This window comes from Ctenopharyngodon idella, chromosome 9, assembly GCF_019924925.1.
Source record: "Ctenopharyngodon idella isolate HZGC_01 chromosome 9, HZGC01, whole genome shotgun sequence".
Lineage (NCBI taxonomy): Eukaryota > Metazoa > Chordata > Actinopteri > Cypriniformes > Xenocyprididae > Ctenopharyngodon > Ctenopharyngodon idella.
Genome location: NC_067228.1, coordinates 5,651,539 through 5,664,490, shown reverse-complemented (window position 1 = coordinate 5,664,490; position 12,952 = coordinate 5,651,539). Strand labels below are relative to the sequence as shown.

Here is a 12,952-nt window from a genome sequence, read left to right as displayed (position 1 = left end):
GCTTTAAATGCTCAAGCTCATTACAGCAGGATGGATTCTGATTGGCTGTCAATGTTTTTATCGTTCATCAGCTGGATAAAATCATTCTGAAAGTGATTCCAACAATATTGTTTCTCGGTGACGTTATCGTTATAGCTGCGGTGTGAACTCTGCTATTCTTCAATATTGAGAATGATTTTTAGAACTATATCTTTATCGTTATCTATAAAACAATAACTATTGTCCTTGGTGTGAACGGGCCCCCCTTCTGAAAGGGGGGTTTGCAGTGATACCATAGAAGATCCATTTTGGGTTCCATAAAGAACCTTTCAGTGATCAGTTCTTAAAAGAACCATTTTTTTTTCTTAGTGTGAAGAAGATGTTTAATAATCTAAAGACCTTTTTCCACTATAAAGAACATTTTATGGAATGGAAAGTTTCTTTGGATGTTAAAGGTACTTCATGGATACATAAATGCCAAAAAAGAACCTTAAGAGTGTAGATTTTTAAGAGTGTACACAAATCTTAGGTCTGCAGTGCATGTTGATATTGTGGTGCTACGAAGCAGATGCGCAGCTGCAAGAATTGAGCCTATTTTTGCCTTGCATGCTCAGCATAAAAATGGAGAAAATGTGCTATAAATCATTATTTAAAAGGGACCTATTATGCACCTTTTCACAAGATGTAATATAAGTCTCTGGTGTCCTCAGAATGTGTCTGCGATGTTTCAGCTCAAAATACCCCACCGATCATTTATTATAGCTTGTCAAATTTGCCCCTATTTAGGTGTGAGCAAAAACACGGCATTTTTGTGTGTGTCCCTTTAAATGCAAATGAGCTGCTGCTCCCGGCCCCCTTTCCAGAAGAGGGCGGAGCTTCAACAACAACAAAGCTGGAGAATCTCACGCAGCCAAAATGAGGATTATCAGTAACGGTGTTCAGCCTTACATTGTTCAAACCGGAGTCGGACACTGATGGAGAGACTCAGGAAGATGTTACAACTTTTAGAATGAAACTGGACATTTCTGAATAGTTAGTGGATAAATTTATGTAGTTGCTGTGGAGTTGATTCAACTGATCGACTAGCATGTGCCGTCATGTTAATCTTTTGTGCAAATCCACTCTACTACAACAACTCTTCCTCTGGACTTAATCCATATTATTCAAGCAACAAGTTTGTTTTTTTGTTTAGATTTATTACCATTTTGGATGTAAAATGTTTTAATGCATTATACTTTCTAAAGGTGTGTTCAATGAATAGATAAGTATTATAAGTACGGTAACACTTTATTTTACAGTGCCGTAGTTACACTTTACTGCATGTACTTACTATAGTAATAACAGTAAATTATGCATAATTACAGGTAACTAACCCTAAACCAAACCCTAACCGTAACTGTAACTCTATAGTAAGTACATGTTGTTGATTAATAGTACTCAGTACTTATTTGAGTAATTACAATGTAACTACGGCACTGTAAAATAAAGTGTAACCAGTAATACTTTTATAATGCATCATTAAGGCGTTGAGTAAAGTGTTACCAAAGGTTTTTGAAAAATGTCTAATTGTTTTTTTGTCCATGCAATGGAAGTCAATGGGGTTAAAGTTGTTTGGACATATAAATATATACTATTCAAAGCTGAATTTTCAGCATCATTACTCTAGTCTTTACTGTCACATGATACTTCAGAAATCATTGTAATATGCTGTTTTGCTGCTTAAGAAACATTTATGATTATTATCAATTCTGAAAACAGTGATGCTGCTTCATACTTTTGTGGAAAATATATGGTAGGAAGACTTAAATATGTGGAATTGCAAATGGTTTCCATGTGGTTTCCTGAGCAACGGCAGGTTTGGGGCTGGTGGCGCAATGCCAAGCAGGGAGGAGCAGGTGCTGGGTTACATGTGATGGCTGGACACACGGGCCGTACACAGGACAATAGTATCAGTCTGACCTCCGTCTCGTTTGACACTTGGGATGCATGGATCTCAGTCAATGTGTGTACATCTGAATGGCCCTTTTTGTGGTTGCCTGCATCTTATGTGTGTTTTTGCGTAGTGTGCGAAAGCCAATTTTTATCAAATTGTGCAGTTATATTTAAGCCAAATAAACAGTTTGGCCTGTTTGCTCTCATATTTGACACAATTCTTTGTAGAATTAATCAGACGCAGTCGGAGCAGTAGAACAGAGCAGAAAAAAGGCTGTGTATCTACACATTCATCTGTCAACCTTCATCGCATTTCTGTTGCGTACAATAATGCAACCCAGTATATTGAAATAAAAAATGAAGGCCGACTGTAAATGAGAAAATCTGTTATGTTGACAGAAGTGTAAAAGAAATTCTTCATCTTTTGTATCATAATCAGGCTCAATAATGAGACTGAGTCTGCTGTTGCTTCTGCAGCTGTTCAGTTTGTACTTGCCCCGGCAAAATTGTAACTATTTCACCAATATTTTGATCCATTTTATTTTTAATAACACATTAGTCAACAACATTGTAATATGTTTTGTATTTCTCTACTTATGTAATTTCGCTTTTTCATTAAACATTTTCTTTACAAGAAAAATATTTATTTAGTTTTTTCAATTTATTATTTGCAATGACAACTGGAGAAATAACTGTTTTTCCTGTTTTTTACAGGTTTTTATCGAACTTCCTGGCAGCTGTTAGTCGAACAAACAGACACATGTGGTTTATACAGATACATTCATTTATTTTTTGATACTATTCCCTTTAATCTAAGCAATGACATTCCCATCCACGTATAAACAGCAGAGCAAATGAGACCTTTTTGGACCTTGAGGCCACCTGCAGTAAAACTAGAGCCATTACTGATAGTTTACATGTTCTTAGATGTAAGCATGTGCAATCAGGGCCGGTGTTCTAAAAGAACTGCCTCATCAGAGGCATTTTGAGATGTGCTAATTGGTTGATGTTCAGCGTCGTCCTGTGGTGCTGTCAGCTCAGCCTCTCTTATTGATGTCAGTCTTTCAAAGGGCTTTCAGAGGGGGAGGCACATGACAACGTCTTGCATAAAGCCCTCCGATATTAGAGAAAAACACAGTAATGCTTTTTCAAAACGATTATTTTGTTTCAATTAGTTTAGTAACAAAATATATGAAATTAATAACTATTACTTTAGTATTTAATGACCATTTTCCACCCTCACATTTAACCCTCTACTAGCTGCTGCTCCCGGCCCCCTTTCCAGAAGAGGGCGGAGATTTAACAGCTCGCGCTTTGGTTCTCAACAACAACAACGCCGGAGAATCTCACGCAGCCAAAATGGCGATTGTCAGTAACGGTGTTCAGCCTTACATTGTCCAAACCGGAGTCGGATACTGATGGAGAGACTCAGGAAGAAGTTACAACTTTTAGAATACAACTGGACGTTTCTGAATGGTCAGTGGATACATTTATGTGGAGTTGATTCAATTCATCGACTAGCATGTGCCGTCATGTTAATCTTTTGTGCAAATCCAGCGTTGAATTGACCCTCGTTTGTGAAGCAGTCACGGCATGGCAACAACACTCTACTACAACAACTCTTCCTCTTCTCTAAAGCAGCCCAACATGCCCTCACCCCCTTTGTTGCATGTTCTTGGGGGCGGGGTTTATGTAAATTTTAGGGTTTGTGATGTCACTAACCCGGGAAGAAGCTCATTGTAGTCCCTACCAGCCGTTTGTTAAAAAGCGATTTCTGTAAAAGAAAATATCTCCCTTTGCGTTGAACTTTGAGCGCTGTAACTTTGCAGATGTTGTTTATGCTCAAACATCAACATTACACACTAACTAAAGTCAAAAAAGTGAAGTCATAATCAAGGATCCCTTTAAGATTAAGTTGTTGGGCACACGCCTAATTGAGAATTGATGCCTTGGGCCAAAAAAAAAAAAGTCTTGCAAAAAGGGCACTTATCTAATCGTAGGCCAAAAGAGCAGGTGCTTGAGCACCGCTTGAGGTCTGTGCATGTGTCAGAGAAAGAGAGATGGATTAGAGACATTACAAAACAGAAAAGGTCAGAGGAATATCACTGGAAAATGAAGGGCTATGATGATCAGGCAAGAGCTTCAGGACCAGCGTTAGTATACGAAAAGCTTTCCAGCGTTGGAAAGACCTAAGCGGGAAGGCCTGAAAACATACGCCGAGGTTGTGTTGTTTCTGCTCCATACATGAGTAACATTAGTTTTGCTGTGTTTCACAGAACCAACATATGCTATTGTTGTAATGTTAGCTATTTTGTTAGCTAGTTTTTCTGGGGCTGGTGTGCTGCTGGTGACTAACAACCAACTTATGCTTGTATATACTCTTCCTGGTTGTTCATTTGTCATCTTCACTTTATGATATGATACAGAGACATCCACTCTTGCATTGCATGTTCATGCATTTGGGGGCGGAACAATGAAAGGAGGGTTGTGTTTGGGTTGATTTCAAATATCAACAGTGTTTCTCAGAGATTGCTTACTGCACCTTTAAATGGGTCATTGTTTGATGCTGTTCCTTTAAGGCATTTATGTAAACACAATGTCAATTTTTCTGGTGTTTATATAGACCCCTTTTCAGTTAGTAAACATTGTGACCTTTTTTTGTGGGCGGAGCTTAGGTGAAGGCAGAGCGATTCCCCTGACCACTTCACTAACACTAGCTAGCAAGTTTTGTTAGCTTGTTTTTTAGCAATGGCTAGAGAAAATCTGATTTTATCTGAACATGTAAATTCACTCATTGTCCGGGACCGTGATTGTTATTTGAAAATGTTAACTTTAATGGACAGAACCAGATTGTCCGACCCATGTATAGTAAAGAGAAACTGAGGGCGTATACATCTTTAGCTGTACGACAAACAAAATTAGCTAACTTATGCGGTAAAAAAAAGTTAGTGTTACATGAGAAATCACTTAACTTGTTCCCCAATTTCTGATTAGGTGGGCATGCATGGGAAATCTTTAGACACATAACCAAACCATAATCCAACAAAAGACAATAGGTTATTTAACCTTAACTGATATGAAGTGTGCGCTGCAAACGCAAGCATTTTTGATTAATCGTTTCTGTCTAGTCCGCTCGTTTTTTTGCATTTAACCACAGCTGTCGTCTGGCAGTGACAACAGGTATGTGATAAAATTTCAAATTGGAGCCTGTGCTTCGTCGATTCTGGCACCCAACAACACAAGAAGATGACATTTTAAGCTCCTTACGTAGCCACGACTCTGTGCTGGTTTGTATTGGCCTGGCCGCCTCCAGATTTCCCTTTGTTTAGCCTCCAGCTAACGCCATGACGTAATTGTGACGTCGGCACTAAAAGGGTCTATACATCTTCCTTCATATTATTGCATGGTGGCTGGATAGGCCAAGTTTCTGAAAACTCTATAAATGTTGCTGTGTTGGAATATATTTATCTTTTTTATTGCAGAATTGTACACAAGTTCATAGTGAGTCATTTTAGCAGCTCAGTTTCAATAAATGCTCTTTTTAGGTAGGAGGTTTTGAGTTACAGTTTAGAGTTACATGTTTTCATAGCACAAAGAACTCTCACAAGATTAGGGAAAATTAGATTCCTAATGACATGAGCTCTTTAAATACATCATCATACGAAAGGAACATACCCTTATTAGTACCCATACATGGAGCCTCACCAGAATTTAGGGCCTGTTTCCATGAACTCTCCTGACATATTGTGAGTAAGTGTTTTAGGCAGCAATCTGCTCACCATGGCATCAGATACCAGATTAATTGCCTGGTGTCGACCTGCATGCGGATGGCCATTTGGCATGTTGTGCCTGTGCTGTAGAGATCATCATATCATGTTTCAGCAAAGAGAATCGAATGTTTAGTAATAAAATAGTGTGAAGTAGACATTGTAGCGCAGCCCAGACAAAAGCAACATGTTAATGCTGCACATTTTTTACTTACTTGTTTTCTAAAGCAATAATCAGCATTCCGTATGTTGATGCAGACTTCCCACAAGCAGCACCTCCTCTTTGAATTGACAAAAATCAACACAGAATGAAGAAATCAATAGTGGTAAGCGAGAGGATTTGGCCAGACTGAGTAAACAGAAAGTGTTCAGTGATTGAACTGCACACTGATTTCCCACACCCAAATATTTGACCAAGTTTTATTTATACTTCCCATAAAATCCAGTGGCAGCAGGGCACACACTTCTGCATGCACAGTGCACACTGCAGCTCAATGTGTTTTTTATTTTTATTTTTTATTTTATAACAGAGCAGTTCTTGGGATGATGGTGATAAAAATTCCATTTTCATAAGTAGAAATGAATGATATACCTTAATTTTTGCCATGTGACTTCAGTGTGAACAGACAGAATTCATGTGATTTTTAAAAAAATCAAATTCAATATTTGTCAAAATTGTGTGCTTGATTACCAACATATACAATACCGGTCAAAAGTTTTGGAATAATTAAGATTTTTGAAATGTTTAAGAAAGAATATCTTCTGCTCACCATGGCTGCATTTATTTGATCAAAAATACAGTAAAAACAGTAATATTGTGAAATATTATTACAATTTAAAAGAACTGTTTTCTATTTTAATATATTTTAAATGTCATTTATTCCAAAGCTGAATTTTCAGCATCATTGCTTCAGTCTTCAGTGTCACATGATCCTTCAGAAATCTTTCTAATATGCTGATTTGCTGCTCAATTATTAATAACGGTTCTTCTTATTATATAAGGGCTGTCAATTGACAGTTAAAATAATTAATTGAGGTTAATCAGTTTTCTTTTGTAGTTAATGTTTTTTTTACATTTATAGTCAATACTTACTAAGCCCCGCACATGACATGCAGACATAAACATATATTTTGGCTACGAATTAAAAATTTGTTCCCTCGTTTTAGTAAATCATGGCCACGGTTTACTAATTTGTTCACTTGTTTTAGTTAAATCATGGCCACGAATCAAGAATTCGTTCCCATGACTGATTCGTTCCCTCATTTTGATTTACAGTCGAACCAAAAATTATTCAGACATTTTTTAGATTTTTGATATATTTTTACTAGGACACTATATTTCATTGTAAGTGAGGATAGCAAAATAAAGTAAACTATGACATATTATACCCAAAAATTCTTCATACAGTGGACTACCAGTAAAACTGATAAAAATTTTGAACCAAAAATGATTCAGACACTTTGACCTGACCATGTTTTACCTAAGTGTTATCTGACATAATTAAGATTATTTTTTTCTGACACAGTTTAAATCTGAGATCTTTTTTTCATATTTTATTACCATTTTTTTTAAACTATAGTGAATAAACTGTATTAATGAATTAAATGTTCAAGGTATACTGACTGTATATTCAGTAGAGAGTTCAACACTCTGCAACTAAAGAGAATACCAGCTGCATTCAGAAAAGTGCTGTAAATACTCACAAACGCAACCAAATTCTCCCCCAAAAAACAGAAAATATTTTTTTTTTCTCCGCACATGACATGCAAGAAAAAAATTAAATCGTGCGCATGATTTACCAAAACGTGCGCACGATTTACTATTTCGTTCCCTCGATTTATAAATCGGGCGCATGATTTATAAATCGAGGGAACGAAATAGTAAATCGTACGCACGTTTTAGTAAATTGAGGGAACAAAATAGTTAATCGTGCACACGTTTTAGTAAATCGAGGGAGCAAATGAATAAATCGTGCACACGATTTAGCCTACTATTTTTTTTCATGCATGTCATGTCCGGGGCTCAGTAGGGTTCTGTAAAAAAGTCAACAAGAAAGTCAACATGAAATCAAAATGCATCCTAAATGCATGTTACTGTTCTTATTGTGCAGGATTCATCAGTGCATGTTATTTTCACAATGTTTTAATCCAAATATGGATATAAAATGAGTTACAAGCAACATTTCCTGTTGACTTTAAGGAAAGAAAACAAAATAAGTGACAGACAGGATGGACAGAGGTAGATTTATGCAACAATGGTCTTCTCTCACTTCCAACACAGACTCAGTGCTTCCCAAATGCACTGACAAATAAAGCTGTTTAAAACCAGTCAGCCTGAATTTACGCGTCTGCATTGCAGTCCAGAAGGGTGAGTCAGAAATGCTCCTTCACCCTATATAGACAAATGTGTGAAGCTTTCCTGTGAATGGAGGAGTGTGAGCCAGTGAGTTTCTTGCTCAAACTGTTGAACTCACTTGAAAAAGGACAGAACATTTAATAAATAGTGTATTATAGCTGCACAGTGTTTCCATTGACATGCATGAATTGGCCCTAAGAGCATACACACAGTACTGTTTTTGTATCATATTTCTTTTCCTTTTTTTTTTTTTTGTATTTAAATGAGCATTTATTACAACAAGGTCTTTTGTGTATTGATCCTTTAAAGGGTTAGTTCACCCAAAAATGAAAATAATGCCATTTATTACTCACCCTCATGTCGTTCCACACCCGTAAGACCTTCGTTCATCTTCGCAACACAAATTAAGATATTTTGATGAAATTCGATGGCTCAGTGAGGCCTCTATAGACAGCAATGCCAATGTAACTCTCAAGATCCATAAAGGTACTAAAAACATATTTAAAACAGTTCATTTGAGTACGGTGGTTCTACCTTAACATTAGAAAGTGACGAGAATACTTTTTGTGCGCCAAAAAAACAAAATAACGACTTTTCAACAATATAGTGATGGGCCGATTTCAAAACACTGCTTCGGAGCTTTACGAATCGAATCAGTGATTCGGATCTCCTATCAAACGGTTAAACTGCTGAAATCACATGACTTTGGTGCTCAGAATCACTGATCCGATTCATAAAGCTCCGAAGCAGTGTTTTGAAATCGGCCCATCACTATATTGTTGAAAAGTCGTTATTTTGTTTTTTTGGCGCACAAAAAGTATTCTCGTCGCTTTATAATATTAAGGTAGAACTACTGAACTCGCATGAACTGTTTTAAATATGTTTTTAGTACCTTTATGGATCTTGAGAGAGGAGATGCTCCGAAGATGAATGAAGGTCTTACGGGTGTGGAACGACATGAGGGTGAGTAATTAATGACAGAATTTTCATTTTTGGGTGAACTAACCCTTTAACTACACATTGCCAAAAACATCCAGTCAAAAGGTGAGTCAGACTATTTTAGTCATTCATTATGACTCAGACTTTGTGATTTAATCTAATAGAATGTGTCGTCTGTTGATTGTCTTTTTATTATTTGCCCAGTTTTTACAATATGGGTAAAGTATAATTTCTTTTGCCCATGGCACTGTAAATAAATAATACAAAAAGTTAACTGTGACTTTTTTGAGATATAAACTCAGTTGTGAGTTATAAAATCCACATTTCAAGACATAAACTCACAATTCTGAGGGGGGAAAAAAATTAGAATTGTGACATAAAATGTCGCAATTACCTTTTTATTTTTTATCCCATAAGCTTCCATAAGTAACACATTGAATTAAACATGAAATTTTGAAGTATAAAAGACTGATTTTCCTGTTAAACGCACTCTAATAGTCTTTGTTTTAGTAGAAGAAACTACTGTGAAAAAAAGTGTATGTAAAAATGCATCCTGATGGAAAATTACAGTTTTTGTCATAGCAGATCAATGATGAGATGTTGTTTGTTTATGTTTCCTGAACATACATGCACATTTTCCCAAGCCTTAGTGTGTTTATGAGCGAAATAAGAGATGAGATCCTAGCATAGGGTGGACTATCCCTGGAATAGATGTCTGGCCCTAATCGGTCCCCTGAGGACCCCGCTAGACGCTGCTTTATCAGTGTTTACACTCTACGGGGTCGAGGATAGACGGATCTCTCTATTCTCAGTGGTCTGAGCTCATGGTTGTCATGGCAATGATGATCTCATAGCGCCGTATACAGCTGGGGTAACCACTGCCCCTCAATCGTGATGCCACCTGTTCAGATTGGAAGGGGCAACATTGATCTGATTCTTAAAAACTTACAGCATGTGGTTTACTGTACAGAAAAATATGGATGGTAATTATTCACCACATGCTCAATTAGATGATTTGTAAACAGACTTGCATGCTCGAACAGACTGATGCATAATATAATTAGATTTGTACATAATTCATAATTCTTGATAATTAAATCCCAGAATCCATCAATAAGAAGAGGCTTAAAATGGACCATTCTTGTTGCAAAACCACTGAACAATTATTTTTCCTTAATGATATTTACAGTAACAATTCATCTTAACGATATACTATTCATGTTTTATTTTTAGTAACATATTTATATAAATAATTAGCTCATATTTATGTCTCATGAATCCTAAGTACACATAAAATGATAAGCTTGAGACTAATTTGCAGTGTTATTTGAATATTATTTATGTACTAATATAGTATTTATCAATATTTTGAATTAGCTTTTATTTTTAGACTTTCATTTTAGTATAAATGTTAGTAAGTTTTATGTGCTTTTTGTCTTTTTTTGTAGTAGGAAAATGTGTTGTCTATTTATTGATTTTGTATAATTTTGGAGCATCTTTATCTCTCAGCACATAGTAAAATAAATGGTTTACATCATTTATATTTAGCTGTTTCACTGTATAATCAGTCAGAATTTGTTAGTGATTTTTACAGTTCCCACATAAAAAAAACTGCTACATTTGACCTGCTATTGACATATTTGAAATCCTGGAGAGAAGGAAGCAGGCCTTTTTTGCCTGTATTTACCTCTCTGTTCAAAAACGCGTGATGAATTATTTTTCCATAGTGACGGTGAGTCATCGCTGGTACTGTGAGAACGGGCAGATGCTGTGAATCCTGTCGTAGTGTGCTAGTGAAATGCCAGCAGTGAGCTGGATGATCTGTTGTTTTTAAGGAGAGGAAGGTGTCTCTGCCTGCAGCTCTTTAATGATGCTAATGGAGTTGTTTATAAGCCAATGACTCACGATAACAAGCATAAACAAAACATCTCATTTACATCATTCTCATCTCCCATCACTCCTTGACAGCGTCTGTGAGACAGCAACAGTCTCTTATCCAGCTCATCTCTTCTCTCTGCTGAAGTATTTGAGCTGCAAGGCTAGGCAAGTTTATTTATATAACATGTTTCATACGTTACAGTAATAATTCAAAGTTCTTTGTATTATTAATTTTGATTCACATGCTTCATGGGATTGGTCTTTATTCCCTGATGTTATGTATACAGTCGTGTATCTGTCTTGTTTTTAGTTGTCTAGGCCCTATAGTCTTTCTATCACTACAGGCCACATGTACATTAAGTTGTTGTTTGCTCTGGGAACATTTGTGAATGTCACTGCTGCTGTAGGGAGACCCGACACACATCACTGAGAGCATCAGTAGGGCTCAGGGGACATGTTGTGTTTTGTTCACCCAAGCTAGATGGAGAATGGTGGATGATTTGACATCGTGGCTGAGGCTGCAGATCTGTTGCAACACTAGAATTTCAGTAGTCATCAGGAAACTCAAAAAATTGAACTACAGCATATATATTAATAACTACAGCATATATATATAGATGTATATATATATATATATATATATATATGTATATATAATTATTGTATTAGATAAATAACAATTTATATAATATGATTTATTTATTTAATATTTAATAATTTTATATATAATTATATTATATTGTATTTAATAAATATTTCATATAATAATTATATGATTTAATATTTAATAATTATATATATGTATATTATATTAAATAAATAATTAATATAATAATTGTATGATTTATTTAATATTTGATAATTATATATATATATATATATACATACATACATTTATTTATATATAATTTTTAATTATTTTTAATAATATATGATTATATATGATATTTATTATTTATTATTTCAGTATATTTTTATTTATATAAATTATATAACTTATAATAATATAAATTCATATTTTATATCTAAAAATAAAAAAATTAAAAATTGTATATATATATATTAGATATTATGTATAATATATATATATTTATATATAATTAAAAAAATATATATATAAAATATATTTATATATAATTTTTAATTATATATATATTTTTTATATATTATAAAATAATAATTTATATTATTATAAATTATATAATTTATATAAATAAAAATATACTGAAATTAATAAATAATATATATCAAATATAATAATATATTTTTACATACACATACAGAAAATACAATATATGATTTTTTTTAATATAATAAAAATGAAAAATTATATATTATAAAATAATAATTATATAAATTAAAAATATATACTGAAATATTAAATGTATTAATATAAAAAAAAAAAAAAAAAAAAACAACCCACAAGAGTTAAATTAATTTCTCTGAATTTCATTCCATTTTAATTCTACTTTCTTACATTAAAATTACATTTCCAGTGTGCTACTTTAATTCCAGTTCAGTTCTAAATGGCGGACAACCCTGGTGTAAGTGTTAGTCATGCAGGGATTGGCTCTCTCTGTCCTTGGCTGCCTGAAAAGGTCAGCACTTTTGGGAAATAGTGGGACTGTGAGAATGAATGAGTATTCTGTACTTACACAATAAGCTCAGGTGTGCCTCCACAGTCACCTGATATCCAGGCCAGTCTGAGCAGGCAAAGCTGCACCTGTAGACGACACTTCGAGCACCAGAATAGCTCCTTGAACACTCTTTGTCAAGCAGCCCTCCTCAGTTTGGAGTGCAGACAAAGAATAAGTGTAACCCCACCGGTTCTACTCGCACCGCTCCGAGCGGGATTCAAACCGGCATTATTCCGGCATGGGAGGCCGGTGCACTAACAAGGAGGCTAAAGACCACAGCCTCTAGCGTCAGTTGCTAGTGCCTCTTAGCTGGTCTCCGTTACATAAGATGCTCTTCACTCTCTCACAGCTGAGAGGGATGAGACCCACAATAGGATATCAATAGAATGGGTACCTTTCAAGTTGATATTAAAATTAAAAATGTAATGAAACCATGTTTTCTGCAGTGTCAGAAGTACTAAATA

At 35.0% G+C, this 12,952-nt stretch overlaps 1 protein-coding gene across 2 annotated transcripts in view; it reads left to right on the top strand.

The window, feature by feature from the left end:
* The window catches only part of slc4a3 (solute carrier family 4 member 3), an 83,813-nt gene that overhangs the window by 19,360 nt on the left and 51,501 nt on the right, over positions 1-12,952 (top strand). The gene's annotated exons all lie outside the window — the stretch shown is intronic.